The sequence below is a fragment of the Myotis myotis genome, unplaced genomic scaffold, assembly GCF_014108235.1.
Source record: "Myotis myotis isolate mMyoMyo1 unplaced genomic scaffold, mMyoMyo1.p scaffold_m19_p_4, whole genome shotgun sequence".
Lineage (NCBI taxonomy): Eukaryota > Metazoa > Chordata > Mammalia > Chiroptera > Vespertilionidae > Myotis > Myotis myotis.
In genome coordinates, this window is record NW_023416346.1 from 106,896,001 (window position 1) to 106,913,696 (window position 17,696).

Genomic DNA, 17,696 nt, shown 5'->3' on the forward strand with positions numbered 1-17,696 from the left:
TTCAGAATTAAAATGTGATATCAGTGCTTCTAATACATTGAAGTTTCTTTCAACTGCATTTGTTAAAGGGAGCCAAAAGATTTTAGAATGAGAATTGAGGAATTCTGAATGCTAACAAAATCACTAAATCCTTTCATAGCTCAGTTGAAAGAATATATATTTTGAAGTAAGAATCATTTTGTGACTATTATTGCAGTTTCAACAAAAGAATATCAGATGTTATTTAAGTTGCATCCTGCTGAATATGGGTAATACAGTTAACATCTACCACAGAATCATGCATCCTTTATGTCATCTTTCACCACTTTAATTCATTAACTCCTAACTAAAAAAAAGAAGTCTGCAAAAGTTTGCTATTGTTTCTGAATCTAAATCTGCAAAGGATTTTACTCATAATAGTTTTATAAGAAAACTTTGTTTTCCTGTGGCCATGATGTCAAAGGAACTTACATGCATATAAGCATAACCCATGGTCACAGACAATAGTGTGGTGAAGGCCTGGGGGAGGGGACTGGTGCGGGTGGAGGAGGTCAATAAAGAAAAAAAGGGGGACATTACCTTCAACAATAAAGATAAATTAAAAAAAAATACTTTAAAAATGTTTGAAAAACTCTATCCTGCTGTTCTCCAAATCAATTAAAATAATTCCAAGAATCATCAAAACAAATCATTTAGAACTTTGATAATCTCTACAATAGTAAATGGAGCTACTAGATTTTTTTATTATTATTATTGCAGTAGATTTGGTTCTGGCACTTCAAAATTTGCTTTTAATGTCAGGTAAAGAAATCAATAATGATATACAGGCTAGAAGGTCATTACAAGTTCTGAATGTCTCTTAAACAAAGAAATGCACATTTTAAAAAATGTCATTGGTACTAGTTAAGGAAATCATTAATTTCTCATGTTCAGTTGTTAGTATATTCTGGTTTACATCTGAATTTTCACCTTTTTCTATATTGAATGAAGTATTGCATACTGCACACAAAGCTTTAGAAGGACTTGTTCCTCATTTAATAAATGTCCACTGTTCATAAAAGTCATCATAACATTTACACTTATGTATAGGTATTTTGAGGTTCAAATATAGAAAATTAAAATATATTGCTTTCAACCAATGCAAGAATTGAAAAGATTTAATTTGAAAATCTCATGACCATGCCAGTCAGTACACCCGTCACTCATAAGTCTGATCAAGTCTGTAAACAGCAGTTGTTGAATGGTTAAAATGGTTGTAAACTTGTGACCTAAGAATAACTTGAAGTCCATATTTGATGGAAAAAGGAGAATTTCTCATTTTACTAAGGAGAGGATTGTACTTGAAAGGCACATTCTTTCCGAAAATAGCCAGAGTTGATCATATATGAGATTTTGATTTGCTTGGAGATTCAAGGATGGGTGAACATTCAGAAGCAGAGTGTTAGGGAAGTGCTTTATTCCTATGGTCATTAGAGTATGTCTGCTATAGACCCACTGATATTCAGAAGCATGGCTTCTGGACAGAATAACTTGCTGCTTGAGATGCTGCCTGAAAATGTGATGTTGTTGCTGATTGGCTGACTTTCAGGATAGGTGCTTGTGGGGTATCACTGATTAGTGGATTTTCAGAAGCCTGGCATTTCTGAAAGTCTCACTTTCAGGAGCTTAGTTTCTAGAGACAGTCATTGATGGGCTGATTGTACTGGTTATACATCTAGTTAATGGTGGTTACCTGTTCATGAATTGGAACTATGGCCAAAAACCAAGCTTTTCCTTTTTTGAATATTTTATTTCTTTAATTCTGAATACCCCTGCTACCCCTTTATCTTCCCTCAGCCAAACACTTGGAGAGACCAGACCTTTATTTGTAGAGGTGTGATTTTCCACACAAGTAATTTAATCACCAACCACTATGCTTGAAAAAAATAACTCTAACAGCTAAATTTGTGTAACTTATTGAAAAAGCTGAAGAAATCACAATTTAGGTTATCCTGACAAAATTGATATAGAATGCAGGACAAAATCACATAGAGGATATGTCCTATATGTTCAAGATTGCTGGCAACCAACCCTAGATAAAGCCCATGTCTGAGGTTGGTTCTTCTAGCACTGAGCTTTCCCAGAAGTGTTCAGGGGGTACCCTAGAGTCCTCCTGTAGGTATCAGGGCCCACTGCCCCCAGCGGTGAAGTGGCTGAGTAGATAAGTGTCTGGACTTGCAGTCCCCACTTTACCCAAATTCTTCAGCCTTCTTTATGTATATGGATTGGATTTCAGGGGAAGATGTCATCTGGGTTAAGCAGTCTCATGTCTAAAATTTTGACAATCACTGCCCTGCAGTTAGATAAAGAATATATCATGAAGTTCTGACCTCAAGGGACTGAACCCAAGATTGCTTCTAGCCAATTTCTCTGTATGTCATGAGAAATTTGAGTTAAAGCAGAGTTTCCAACTTCCTAGTACAGACACATTAGTCACAGGAGATAAGTGTCTGTGTATTCAAAAGTAGAGTCTTAAAAGAAACCCAAGATAGCAGATTTGAGATTGAAAAATCATTATATATATCACAAATGTACATGAATGGGCAATATATAAACTTAAGGAAACATAGAAAACTCTGACTGGTAGATTTTAAGACAAGTACTTTCTCCCTTTAAATTCTTCCTTGGATTTATTAAGCTTTGTGTAATTTTGGTTTGCAGAGGAGGAGCAACATAATATAAGCCACTGTATGCACAACGCTTGATTTTTATGTCCATCTGTGGCCTAAAATGACACCTCCTGATGCAGCCAAACATAATCTGCAGCTCAGGTCCCTCTCCTGATAGCTAGATCTTTGTTTTCTACTGCCCATTGGACATCTCCACCAGGATAGTAAGCACACTGTCCCCACCCACAACACCCTTACTCATCTCTATCTCTAACTCAAATTGCCATCAACTCTTCCTCTTCTTTATCCTCAATCTCAGCTAAGATGAACAGCTTCTACCTACTCAATCAACCTTCAAGACTCAGAGTTGTTATAGACTCTCACCCATTCTTTAATAGAGCCTCCAAATTCCTAAATCTTTAATCTGTCTCCTCCTGAACATCCTCACAATCATAGCCTGAATCTACTGTTTTGCCATTTCCTTTTGTTAACTTTGTGTTTGCCCCAATATATCCTATATAATAAAAGGCTAATATGCAAATTGTCCCCTTGGGAGTTCGACCAACTGGGAGTTCAACCACTTGCTATGACATGCACTGACAACCAGGGGGTGGGGCAGAATGAAGGAAGGCCCTGGCCAGCAGCTGGCAGCCAGGAGAGAGAAGGCCCTGGCTTGCAGCCAGAAGGAAGGCCTCGGCTGGCAGCTAGAAGGCCCCAGTCAGCCCTGATTGCCAGCCAGGCCTAGGAGCCCTGCCTGTGCATGAATTTCGTGCACTAGGCCTCTAGTGTTCAATAAGTGCTTGTTGGATGAGTGAATGAATGAGTCATTCAATTAATCAAAATAAACCTTGATAGATCATACCTCAACATAATAAAGGCCATATATGACAAACCTACAGCCAACATTATATTCAATAGACAAAAACTAAAACAATTTCCTGTAAGAACGGGAACAAGACAGAGATGTCTGTTTTCACCACTCTGACTCAACATAGTACTGGGAGTCCTAACCATAGCGATCAGACAAGAAGGAAACATAAAAAAGCATCCAAATAGGAAAGGAGAATGTAAAATTGTCATTATTTGCAGATTACATGATATTGTATATAGAAAACCCTAAAGACTCAAAAGACTACTAGATTTAATAAATGAATTTGGCAATTTAGCAGGATAAAAATTAACACCCAGAAATCAATGGCATTTTTATACACCAATAATGAATTCTCAGAAAGAGAAACTAGACAAACCTTCCCATTTATCATTGCAAGAAAAAAATTTAAGATACTTAGGAATAAACTTAACAAAGGATGTAATAGACCTGTACTCAGAAAATTATAGTCCTGAAAAAAGAGATAGAAGAAGATATAAATAAGAGGAAGAATATATCGTGTTCATGGATTGGTATAATTAACATCATTAAAATGTCCATACTACCCAAACAATCTATAGATTAAATGCACTCTCTATTAAAATACCAATGGCATATTTCACAGACCTAGAATGAACTCTCCAAAAATTCATCTGGAATAAAAAAAGACCCAGAATAGCTGCAGCAATCCTGAGAAAGAATAACAAAGTAGAAAGGACCTCAATACCAGATATCAAGCTATATTACAAAGTTACTGTTCTCATAACTGCCTTGCACTGGCACAAGAACAGACATATAGACCAATGGAATAGAACAGAGACCCCAGAAATTGACTGAAACCATTAAGCTCAATTAATATTTGACAGAGGAAGGAATGGAGTCAAGACAGTCTCTTCAATAAATGGTGTTGGGACAACTAGACAAGTACATGGAAAAAAATGAAACTAGACCACAAATTTACACCATACACAAGAATAAACTCAAATGGATAAAAGACTTAAATGTAAGTCGTGAAACCAGCAAAATCTCAGACATCTCTTGTACCTCGCGGCCCACAGTTCCTTTCAAGGTACACGAATTCGTACACTGTATACATCTCCTAGGGCAAAGGAAACTAAGGAGAAAATAAACAAATGGAACTACATCAAAATAAAAAGCTTCTGCACAGCAAAATAAACCATCAACAAAATGAAAAAATATCCCACTGTATGGGAGAACACGTTTGCCAATGATACATCTGATAAAGGATTCATATCCAAAATATGTAAGGAACTCATACAACTTAACAAAAGGAAGACAAACAATTCAATTAAAAAATGTGCAAAGGACCTAAAAAGACATGTCTCCAAAGTGGACATACAGACAGCCAACAGACATATGAAAAACTGCTCAAAGTCACTGATCACTAGAGAGTTGCAAATTAAAAGGAGAATGAGGTATTACTTCACACTTGTCAGAATGGCTATCATCAAAGGGCAAATGTTGGCAAAGATGTGGAGAAAAGGGTACTCTAGTACACTGCTGGTGCATTCATTGTGTAAAACAGTATTAAGTTTCCTCAAAAAATTAAAAATGGAACTCCCATTTGAACCACTAATGCTGCTTATAGAAGTATTATGGACCCAGTAAACGAATTCGTGTACCTTGAAAGGAACTGTGGGCCACGAGGCTGTGGTGGGCACAGGGGCAGGTCTCTGGCCATCTTCTATGTCCCCGCCCAGCCCCTTCCACCACAGCCCCCAGCCTCTGTCTGCCGGCAGCCTCGCTCCCACAGAGCTATTGGGGCTGGTTCCAGCAGTGGGTGCAAACAGCAGCTACTGCCCCAATCTCCCCTCAGGAGCAGAGGGAGGTGGAGAAGCCCTCGGGGGTGATCAGGGCCGGCAGCAGCCACTCTCACCTGCTGATGGGGCTGAGTGATCAGGAGCAGAGCCAGGCTCCAGCAGTGGGTGCAAGTGGCGGCTCCAGTGCTGGAAGCAGGTGCGAGTGCCTGGTGGGACCGTGGCAAAGAATTTTCAGTAACCACCAGCGGTTCATCCTAATGACAGCAACTGGCGCCCCACCTTGGTCTGGTGCCCCGGCTCTCCTGCTCCACTATCACACCTTGGCCGATGCCCACCATGTTCCTCACTCTGCCACCTGCTGCTGACACCCACCATGGTCCACGTGCGCCCCCTGGTGATCAGCGCATGTCAGTAACCAATTGTTCAGTTGTTCAGAAGTTCCGCAGTTTGGCCTATTTACATACATAGCTATCCTAAGAAACCAGAAACACCAGAAAGAATATATGCACCATTATGTTCATATTGGCACAATTTATAATCGCTAAGATTTGGGATCAGCCCAAGTGCCCATCAGCATATGAGTGGATAAAAATGCTGTGGTACATGTACACAATGGAACACTATGCAGCTGTAACAAAAAGAACTCTTACCATTTGCAACAGCATGGATGGACCTGGAGAGCATTGTGCTAAGAGAAATAAGCCAGTCAGAGAAAGATAAGTATCACATGATCTTACTCATATGTGGAATCTAATGAACAAAATATCTGATGAACAAAATAGATCCTGAGACATAGAAGTTTGGAAAATACTGATGAATTTCAGAGGGAAGGTGGTGGTGGCGGTGGGTGGGGGGTTGGGGAATGATTATCCAGGGAACTGATATGCATATATGCACAGTCCATGGACACAGACAATAGAGTGATGAAGGCCTGGGAGGGGTAGGGAGGGTATGTGGGGGTCAATGGGAAAAAACTAACAAACAAACAAAGTGAACATCTGTAATACTTTAACAATAAATATAAATTAAAAAATAAACCCTGATGGGGTCTTATGCCTCCATTTTTTCCCATGGGAAAATACCAATGGGAATGTGATCATCAATGTCTCCTTCCCAGACCCTAACATCCTTATCTTTGAGGTAGGTATCCTGGAAACTGTATGGTACATCATGCTTCCCTTATTGGATTCCACATATCTCCATCATCCCCTGTCAGTTTAACAAAGAAATGTGTCATCTCCATCAGTTCACCATACACTCCACAAATGCCTGCTCCTTGGCCCCGTCCCCTATCCTAGTCGGTATCTGGTTATAACACAGGTCAGCAAGTAATCGCAGGACCCCCACCTGATATGACAAAAATTCGGGAAGTGTGAGAAGACATGTCCACACCTAACCTCTTACCTGTAGTCACTGAGCTAATTAACTCCTAAGGCATTCTCCCTCCAATTTCCCCCTCCTTGTGACTGCATATCCCTTTCCACTATTTAGGGTTCTCCTGGCCTGTCTCAACTGTCTGTCATCATTCACTAACCTCACCTATTCACAAAATTGTAACCCAAATAGAGGTAAGAAACAGCCATTTCTGAGAGACAAAGATAGCTCCCAGCCCAGATGCATTGTAAAGGGTACACTAGACTCCCAGGGTCATGAAGAGATGTTGCTCTGCCAGAATCCATCAATAACATCACTAGGTGATACAGAGGAGCAAGGTTTAGTCTGCCTGACATGTTGAGAAGATTGCAAGGTAAGGTGAGATGTCTTAAATGCTTTGGGTTCCTTCATCTATCCAGCTGGCAGAGGTGAGTCAGAAATATTTCAAGCCTTCTCATGTCAGTGTTCCTGGATGCCTGACCCTAATCCACCACCTTCTCTCCTTATGGTAAGTTTTCCACATGATGCTGAACTCAAGATTTAGATCCCTGACTGACAGCCTGCCCTAAGCTCTCTGGACTTGATTTTGCTGGTGGTTTTTCTCATGGACTGTTGAAATTGCTCTCCCCTGCCATCCTCCTCATGCCCCTCACTAGCTGAAACTGTCTGGCCCAAATTTCTGGCATCTGGTCATTCTAACCAACTCTTTGCTTCTCACTGTAAAAGGAAAACATCTTGTTGACATCAGAATTTTAAAGCATGTTCAGAGAAGTCCTGTGACTTAGACCATCACTATAGAATTCTAGCTTTATATTGGCAAGAAATTAAGTTAGTTTTCTGCATAACCTACTTAGAAAACAAAGAAATACAAATTAACGTAACTGTGAAACATTTTAAAATATACATGTTTAACAAAAAGTTAAATGATTGAAAAAATAAACTGTGAAGAGTGTAAGGCATTTACAAACATTAATTTGTGAGTATATGAATTGGTAGATTGGTGAGATGATACTTTAGCAATATTTATTTAAAAATTACAATTTTCATACACTCTTATCTCAATTTCTGTTTTCTGTCTATCCTATGCACATTTTCCCAAGAACTGATTTCCAAAGATGTTCATCTTGAACCCATTAACCATAGAAAATAATGTGAGTTACTTGCTGTATATATCAATCAGGAGAATAGTTAAATTATTATGGAACATTCATATTTTAGAATCCTAGATAGTAATTAAAATAATGAGGTACATTTATATGTGTTGTTATGGAATAATGGTGCATCCATTGTTTAAGTGACAAGGCAAATAGGAGAATAATACGTGCATTATTACCCATTATATTAAAAAATCACAATATATTTTATAGCATATCTATGTATTAAAAAGCTTAAAATTATCTTTTGAAAATATATTCTTCTTTACTTCAGTGAGGAAGGGAGAGGGAGAGACAGATAGAAACATCAGTGATGGAGAGAGAATCATTGACCAGCTGCTTCCCACACGCCGCCTCTTGGGGGTAGAGCCTGAATCAGGACATGTACTCTGACTGGAATCAAACTGTGATCTCCTGGTTCAGAGGTAGACACTCAACCACTGAGCCACTCCAGCCAAGCTATCTTTAAATAATGCACACCATATTTTTATTGCAGTTACCTCAGAGGAGAAAGCTTAATTTTGGAGGAATATTCTGATGGGAGGGGATATATTTATGTATGTTAGAAATATTTGCAACAATATATATGCACTATTATTAGCTTTGTCATTAAAATTTTTGAATAAGCTTAACAACATAAATAGTACCTGTTAATTAGTGAGATAAACTAACTGCTAGCTGATGCAAAACCTAAAACTTAAAATCTGAATGGCTTAACACAACAAAAATTAATTTCTTGTGCACATAAAAGTTAATGTGATTTGGCAGGGGATCTTTGCTACTGGGTAACTCAGAGACCCAGGCTGCTTCCTGATTAGAGAATATATTATTTAATGTGGGCTGGGGGCGGGGGGAGGGTATTTCCCAACTGGATGCAACTCAAAACTCCTAGAATTTGTGTCCAGGACCAACTCCTTCTTAGTTGTCCTTCCAACAATATATCCTGATTTTCATTCATTCACTCCCTCCAAAAATCTTGCTTAGTTTGTCAAATTACATTGAACATATCTTACTTAAAATATCCTTTGAATGGTGTAGGCTATGGTTGACCCATGGGGTCTGGTTTACCCACGATCCCAAAGCAACTGCTAAGAACAGCTTTTCACTTTAGGACCCTGCCAATCACTCCCACAGCCTCATCTTGTGTGATAATTTGCCCTTGAAAAAACTTAACTACCCTCCTTTTCTTGGCTGCCAGAGCTCTCATCTGATTTGCTTGATGAGTTGGCTCTGATGACATTGGAAGATGAACAAGCACTCTGAGGACTCTGTGGAATACTGGGTGTCTCAGCAGCCAGAGCCTCCTCCAGGTTACCAGTCATTAGAGGACAAGAGGAGGAAGTGGTCTCTTCCAGAGCCTCAGAGACTTATGTAGCCTCTAGGCCCTGGATCCCACTATGGGCATGCTGTTGATCCTGTGTGCAATGTAGAATCTCTTGACACTGAGACAAGCTCACTCTTGTCGCTGGTAGCAGGCAGGAATGTGGCAGGAGGGTGGATGATAGGAGACCACAACCTAGGGATATGTGAATGGCCTCAACTAGTAAACTCAACTGCAGCGACTGATGAACAGTGGCTTCACCCATCTTCTCCTGAAGATAGTGCTCTAGAGCTTTACAGAGTTGATAAAAGGGCTGGTGGAGTCAGGCTTTGTGTAATGCCTTCTGTTTGGGGGTGGGTGGTCTTTGTTCAGCATCCTCACTGTGATCCCAGGGAGTACCTTGGGCTTCTCCCTCAGAGTTCTTAATCTTCGTGAGACACTTTAGTGAAAAAGAAGGGGTGCCTCACCCTGGCTAGTGAGTTCAGTGGTTAGAACATCGGCCCATGTACCAAAGGGTCACAGGTTGGATTCCTGATCAAGGGAACATACCTGGATTACAGGTCTGATCTCAGGATTCAGTAGTCAGACTCATGCAGGAGTCAACCAATTGATGAATCTCTCACCTCTCTCTCTCTCTCTCTCTCTCTCTCTCTCTCTCTCTCTCTCTCTCTCTCTTTCTCTCCTCCCTCTCTCTCTCTCCCCCTCCTTCCACTCTCTCTAAAAATCAATGGAAAAAATATCCTCAGGTGAGAACTAACCCCTCCCCCTCAAAAAGGAGAGGGGTTGCCTCAGACAGACAGATCTCAGAGTTCTTCAGTCCTCATTCAGCATCTTACCTTGACTCCTGAGAGAGTTTGGGACTCCTCTCTCTGCTCACCCGAGGCGGCACTCCTCAAAACAGAACTCGCTTCCCTGCAAACCCAAGGATCGAAGTCAGGTGACAACTCAATCTAACAGCTATGCCAGGGCTTCCCAGAGCTGACAGCAGGGACTATAGGTCTTATGTAGGAGTCCCTTTTTTTGTGAAGTGGGTAGTCCCATTGGTTTCCACTCAGAATTTGATGCTGAGAGTTAGCAGGGCCTGCTATTTCTCCATATGCTAAACTAAGGCCTACTCCCTCAAGGTATTCAACATCCCCAGATTCTACAAGAAGAATCATTGGATGCCAATTCCAGCTAGCCCTGACCAGGGGTGACAATAGGGGTGGGGGTCTGTAGAGCTCTTTCCAGTGTGGAATGGATGTTCCCTAAATAGTCACTCCTGACTTCTGATCACTGGATAAATAATCTATACTAATAAAAGGGTAGTATGCTAATTAGACCATATGTGTTCTAGATGACCATCTAGATGTCCTTCTGGACAAAGCTGCAGCGCCTGCCTGAGGCTCAGGCAAGCCATGGACGGTGGCTGCCACTGCCTAGGGCTGGTCTGAGGCTCAGTGAAACTGGGAATGGTGGCTGCAAGCTCAGGCAATCCAGGGATGGCAGCTGCCCAGACTCCCAGGGCCGGTCCAAGGCTCAGACAAGCTGCCAATGGTGGCTTCCCAGCAGCCTGAGGCTCAATTAGGAGGGCATCAGGCTGGCAGGCAGAGGCGGTTAGGGGCCATCAGGCAGGCAGGTAGGCAAGTGGTTAGGACCCAGCAGTCCTGGATTGCAAGAGGGATGTCCGACTGCCGGTTTAGGCCCAATCCCCCAAGGTGTCCCGGATAGGAGAGGGTGTAGGCAGGGCAGAGGAACACCCCTCCATGCATGAATTTCATGCACTGGACCTCTAGTTGAAATAATGAAACATAATAGAACTGTTGTTATTTTTATGGATGAGGAGCCTGGAGCATAGGGAGGTGTTGAAGTATTTTGCAAGTGAGTTGTTACTGATCAGAGTTAAAATATTAAAGTTGTGTTCTATGACTATATTCTCACTGAAAACATTTCAAAGAATAGATTCAAAACAAAATTCTCCTTTGCCTTTTCAATTGTCTTCATCACCTGCACCACCATATAACCTTATTTTGGGTTAATTTTGTATGGATATAATTTTTTATAATTAAAAGTCATGTTTGTCTTTAAATATTTTCATAAATGGAAAATGTGTTGTGATATATAATAAGGGTCTTAGATATTGCTCATGATAATTAGTAGGCCATTCTTTCTATGGGTAATGAGAAATGTAAAGAACAAATAAAGTAAAAGATTAAGTACTGCTATACCTTTTTGTCTTTATAGACTTACCTCTGCATTTCTATTTCTTGATCTGCAAGGTCAGCCAGCAAAGCTTTGTTGATTGCAGTAATAAAATATTCAGTACTGTGAAATACATGTAAAATGTGATGAACTAGTCTTGGTGTCCAATGTCCAAGAAGCTCCAATACAAGGTCTCCTGAGTGATTTTCCATTTGCTTTTTCAGAGTTTATGAACTTATTTCTATGCTGTCTGTGGGTAAAATGATTGCCTCACCTAACATCTTGTTATGGAATCATTTTTAAACCCTTTTGATTTATTTTGTTTATTCATATTCCATTTCTAAAACGTGGGTATGAGAGTAAGATGGAATCCACTTTCTATGCATTTATTTCATCCCTTTAGCCTTTCTCATGTACAATATTATTACCATAAAATAAATTTAACTTCTTGGCTTCTTACATGTTTGGGGGTTTGAAAAAAGAGGTTATTCATGGACTACATGGAATTAATGCCATCTAGAAATTTAATGCTTCCTTCTTCATTTTTTCCATTATTGGGGTCTATGCAATGTCTCCTTTTAAAGCAAAAGTACTTTAAAATGGGTAAAATTCTGAATTATACTGTTTAACACAGCCGTGGGAAAACTACGGCCTGCAGGCCGGATCTGGCCCATTCTGCTGTTCTATCCAGCCCGTAGAGCTGAAAGAGTGGAGGGTTCTCTTGCTCTCCCCTCCGCTCCTTCACCAGCAGCAGTGTTAACATGTATTAGTTCACACAAACACTCCATCCATGCTTTTGTTCCGGCCCTCCGGTTCAGTTTAAGAACCCATTGTGGCCCTCGAGTCAAAAAGTTTGCCCACCCCTGGTTTAACATGTTGTTTTAATAGCATATTAAATACTTCAAATGAATAAGACATGCCATACATTAAGTAAAAAAACTGAAATATAAATATTTTAATGTAATAAGTGGATTTCTGATCACAGTTGTTTTAATGTGTTTGCTATTATATAAGAACTAGAGGCCCGGTGCATGAAATTCGTGTATGGGGGGTGGTCCCTCAGCCCAGCCTGCACCCTCTCCAATATGGGACCTCTCGGGGGATGTCTGACTGCCAGTATAGGCACAATCACGTAGGGATTGGGCCTAAACTGGAAGTCGGACATCCCTCTCTCAATCTGGGACCACTGGTCCCTAACTGCTCACCTGCCTGCCTGCCTGATCACCCCTAACCACTCTTCCTGCCTGCCTGATCGCCCCTAACCCCTCTGCTTGCCTGACTGATCGCCCCTAACCCCTCTGCCTGCCAGCCTGATCACCCCTAACTGCCCTACCCTTCTGGCCTGCTTGCCCCTAATTGCCCTCCCCCAGTGGCTGATCACCCCTAACTGCTTCCCTGCCAGCCTGATTGCTCCTAACTGCCTCTGGCTCGGCCCCCACCACTTTCCCTTTGTCTGGAAGGAGGACCAGACTATCAGAAGATGTAAGATGTCCGGTCAACCCAGTCTAACTAGCATATTACCCTTTTATTAGTATAGATTGACCATTGTTTTATGAAATCCTCTCTATTAAGGAAAGTAAATTAAAGCATTAAATTATTTTTCTTGTTTACTGAAATGAAGATAAAATGTCAAAATGTGGATACTGTTCATATAGCCTATTGGTTAAACAGTCCATGATTGTTTTGTGTCATAAAATAGCCTGGTATATACTATATTTAATTTGCACAAGACATCTGGATGAATAACATTTACATTTCAAAGGCAAAAGTTGATATCTAAATAAATTCTATGACTTGGCCAGGTTCACTAAATAAATTTCACTAAATAAATTATACACACATTTGACTGATTAAATAATCATCTAAATGTTTTATTAAAAACACATTCTCATGATTCTGTGGTTAAAATGAACTCACTTATTATATACACTAGAGGCCCGATGCACAAAAATTTGTGCACTCAGGGGGGTCCCTCAGCCAGGTCTGTGCCCTCTCGCAGTCTGGGACCCCTCGGGGGATGACCACCTGCTGGCTTAGGCCCACTCCCTGGGGGATTGGACGTAAGCTGGCAGTCAGACATCCCTCTGCCAGCCTGGGGGCCCTCGGGGGGTGCCCACTTGCCAGCGGGGAGCAGGCCTAAGCTACAGTAAGACATCCTTAGCGCTGCTGAGGAGGCAGGAGAGGCTCCCACCACCACCGCTGTACTGGCAGCTGTCAGCCTGGCTTGTGGCTGAGTAGAGCTCCCCCTGTGGGAGTGCACTGACCACCAGGGGGCAGCTCCTGCATTGAGCGTCTGCCCCCTGATGGTCAGTGTGTGTCATAGTGAGCAGTCATTCCCAGTCGTTCTGCTGTTAGGGCCAATTTGCATATTACCCTTTTATTATATAGGATAGAGGCCTAGTGCATGGGTGGGGGCCAGCTGGTTTGCCCTGAAGGGTGTACCAGATCAGGGTGGGGGTCCCTCTGGAGTGCCTTGCCAGCCTGGGGGAGGGGCTGAGGGCCATTTTCAGGCTGGCCACAGTCCCTTCAGGGTAGGGGTCCCCACTAGGGTGCCTGGCCAGCCTGGGTGAGGGGCTGATGGCTGTTTGCAGGCTGGCCACGGCCCCCAGCCACCCAAGCTCCCAGTGGAGGCTGACTGGAAGCAGGTATCTGGAGTTTGTTTATCTTCTATAATTGAAACTTTGTAGCCTTGAGTGGAGCTCAGAGCTGGCCAGGGCCTATTGGAATCTTGGCTTCCTCCATCGCTGAGGCAACCAAGCCTCCTGCTTGCTCCAGCTCCGTGGCTTCCAGCCACCATCTTGGTTGGGTTAATTTGCATATAGTTGCTCTGATTGGCTGGTGGGCATGGCTTGGGGCATAGCAAAGGTATGGTCAATTAGCATCTTTGTCTTTTATTAGTGTAGATAAGATGGAGATATCTCAAGTCATTTGCTAAGGCTGCTCAACCACTCGCTATGATGTGCATTGACCACCAGGGGTTAGACGCTCCAACCGGTAGGTTAGCTTGCTGCTGGGGTCCAGCCGACAGGGACTGAGCAAGATGGGCAAGACATGTCCTGGAGTCCTCCCATGGCCCCTCCCTGGCTGGCCAACCTCAGGGGTAGTTCCCTCAGCCCAGTTTCAATCTCTCCAATCGGGGACATCCCTCTCACAATCTGGGACTGCTGGCTCCTAACTGCCCCTGCCTGCCTGCCTAATCGCCCCTAACTTCCCTCCCCTGCCAGCCTGATCTCACCCCCAACTGACCTTCCCTGCCAACCTGATCTCAGCCCCAATGGCCCTCCTCCTCTGGCCTGATCTCGCCCCCAACTGCCTTCCCCTGCCGGCCTGATCTCACCCCTAACTGTTCTCCCCTGCTGGCCTGATTGCCCCTAACTGCCTTCACCTGCAGGCCTGATCTTGTCCCCAACTGCCCTCCCCTGCCAGCCTAGTTACCCCCAACTGCCTTCCCCTACTGGCCTGATCTCACCACCAACGGCCCTCCCCTGCCGGCCTGATCTCACACCTAACGGCTCTCCCCTTCCGGCCAGATTGCCCCTAACTGCCTCTGCCTGTCTGATTGCCCCTGACAGCCCTACCTGGCTGGCCTGATCTCACCCCCAATGGCCCTCCCCTGCTGGCCTGATTTTGTCCCACTTCCCTCCCCTGCCAGCCTGGTTTACCCCAACTGCCCTCCCCTGCTGGCTTGATCTTTCCCCCAACTGCCCTCCCCTGCCAGCCTGATCAACCTTAACATCCTCTGCCTCGGCCCCCACCACCATGGCTTTGTCCAGAAGGAAGTTGGACGTCCAGAGATGGCCAGTTGAGCCGGTTAATTAGCATATTACCCTTTTATTAGTATAGATAGATTATATAGGATAGGATTGCGTAAATGGGGGGGAAAGCCTTTTTCATCAGGAGGAGATGCTCTTGGCAAACAAAGATACATAATCCCTATATCTGGACTGATAGCCAGCCATATGCACTATACTGCCAAACCGGTCATTAAAAAATTGAACCACTTTCTTACACCTTACACCAAACAGCTGTTGCTTTAAAACCCCTCCTCAGCCCCCAACTTAGGTTCTGCCTTCACAGTTCAACCAGATTAGGTTCTGATTGGTCCGTTTCTATGCCAGTCAACGTCAAAAGATCTGCCTCCTTAGGCAGCCATTGGCTCCTTGCACTTTAACCAGATTTGGTTCTGATTGGTCCGTTTATATGCCAGTCAGCATCAAAAGCTCCACTTCCTAGGCAGCCATTGGCTCCTCACACTTCACTCAGATTTAGTTCTGATTGGTCGGTTTCTATGCCAGTCAGAACCAAACGTGCCTGATCAAGGAGGCTGGCTGATCAGAAGCCCCAGTGTAGGCTCGAGAGAAAGAGAGGCATGGCTGCTGGCCAGGCCCAGAGCGAAAGAGAGAGGCAAGTGCTGATCAACAGCTGCCACGGAGGCTACAGATGAGACCCTGCTTCTCTCTCCAGGCCTCTCTTTGAGCCTGATCTTCAGCCCCCTCGGCAGTTAGTGCTGGGTCGAGGCACCTGCAGTGAAGGCTGTCAGTAATGGGTCGCCATGGCAACCCAGCACTGACCTCCAGTCAGTTGAGCCTTCAGTAGTTTTGGATGTTACAGATCCTGGGTTTTTATATATTAGGATGATTGATTTATCTATACTGAGGAGACTTAGCAGCAAGTCTGTCACATAGATCTTAGGAAGCACATTTGAATTCTGGACCTTTAATTAAGTTCCCCATAAGGGTATTATGACAAAAAAATTAAAAATAGATTTGATTAGCTAAGTATTACTAAAATAATCAATGTTTTTCTACTAAGTCAGACTTAAATGGAAAAACCATGGAAAATAAAGTAGAGATTATGAACTTATTGTTCACTGCTTCAAAAAATGAGGAATATTTTAACTTACATTCCCTCTGGGAGTCCATGCGAAAGTTTATTATAAAATATCCCTTTATCAGGTTGTTTTAAAATCTATTTGTATTTTGTTATTTCTTATACCTCATGGGTCATTTGTCTCTTCAGATATTGATGGCTCCAAGATAGTGCTTCTCAAACCTGGTAGGAAAATCCACAAACTCCTATGTCCAGAAATCCACAAAAAGAAGAAACATTTATTGAGAAGGTGCTTGTGCCTGGTGCAGTGTTTCTCACTTAATCTTCAGTGAAACCCTATCAGTTAGGGACTATAGTCATGCCACTTTCACAAATGGGGAGATTCAGGCAAAAGAGGTTAAGTAACTTAAGCATGGGCTTGTAGTTAGGAAAAGGCAAAATTTGGATTCACACTCAGGTGAGCTGAAGCCAAAGACTCAACTCCAGCTTCTGAAAGTGAGAAGCCAGTTTGAAAGTTTATATTAGAACTCAAGGTTCTCTGTGTGGAGAGGCTGGCCTACTTTAAAAGTTGTGTAGTTAAAAATACAAAGAGAAGGCTCTGAAATATAACCTGCATTACCAGCAGACAAATAAAATAATTCTTTATTCTCCATAACTTTATCAGGTTATCTAACTGACCTATTCTTCACTCCTAACTCCAGTAAACATGACTGCTTATTTGTGGAATATCATCACAAGGGTTTATATAATGAAAACGCCTGAAAGCCCACTTGGATATCTTAGACACAAAGAAGAGTTAACTTAATTTGAATGACTGGTTGGGGGATTGAGGGTCTCATAAGTTTTAAGTATGCTTTTCATTTTTTTTAAAAAAGACAGATTTTAGGTCCCATTTTAACAGATCACCCCTTTCAATAAAAATAAAGTAGTAGATAGTCCTAATTATACCATTTTCACTAACAAAAAATTAAAACAATTTTATTGCCCATGATATGGATACATTATGATTCAATTACAAACCATCTATACAAATAATAGAGGAATATGCAAATTGTCTGGGATGTCATCACAGTAACGACCAAACACCAGGCTGCCTGGGGTGACCAGGCCAGCATGGGGGTTAGTGAGGGACAATCAAACAACTGAACAGCAGGCTGCATGGGGCAACCAGGCTGGCAAGGGGGAGGGTGGGGTGACAAGGCCTGTGGGGGGGCAGTTGGGGGTGACCAGGCCGGCAGGCAGAGGCAATTAGGGGTGACCAGGCTGGCAGGGGGGGCAGTTATGGGAGATAAGGCAGACAGTCAGAGGCCGTTAGGGGTGATCAGGCAGACAGGCAGGTGAGCAGTTAGGAGCCAATGGTCCTGGATTGGAGAGGGTGCAAGCTGGGCTGAGGGGACCCCCTCCCCATGCAAAAGTTTTGTGCACTGGGCCTCTAGTCCTATATAATAAAAGGGTAATATGCAAATTGACCCTAAAGGCAGAAGGAGCAGGAATGACTGGTCACTGTGATGTGCACTGACCACCAGGGGGCAGATGCTCAATGCAGGAGTTGTCCCCTGG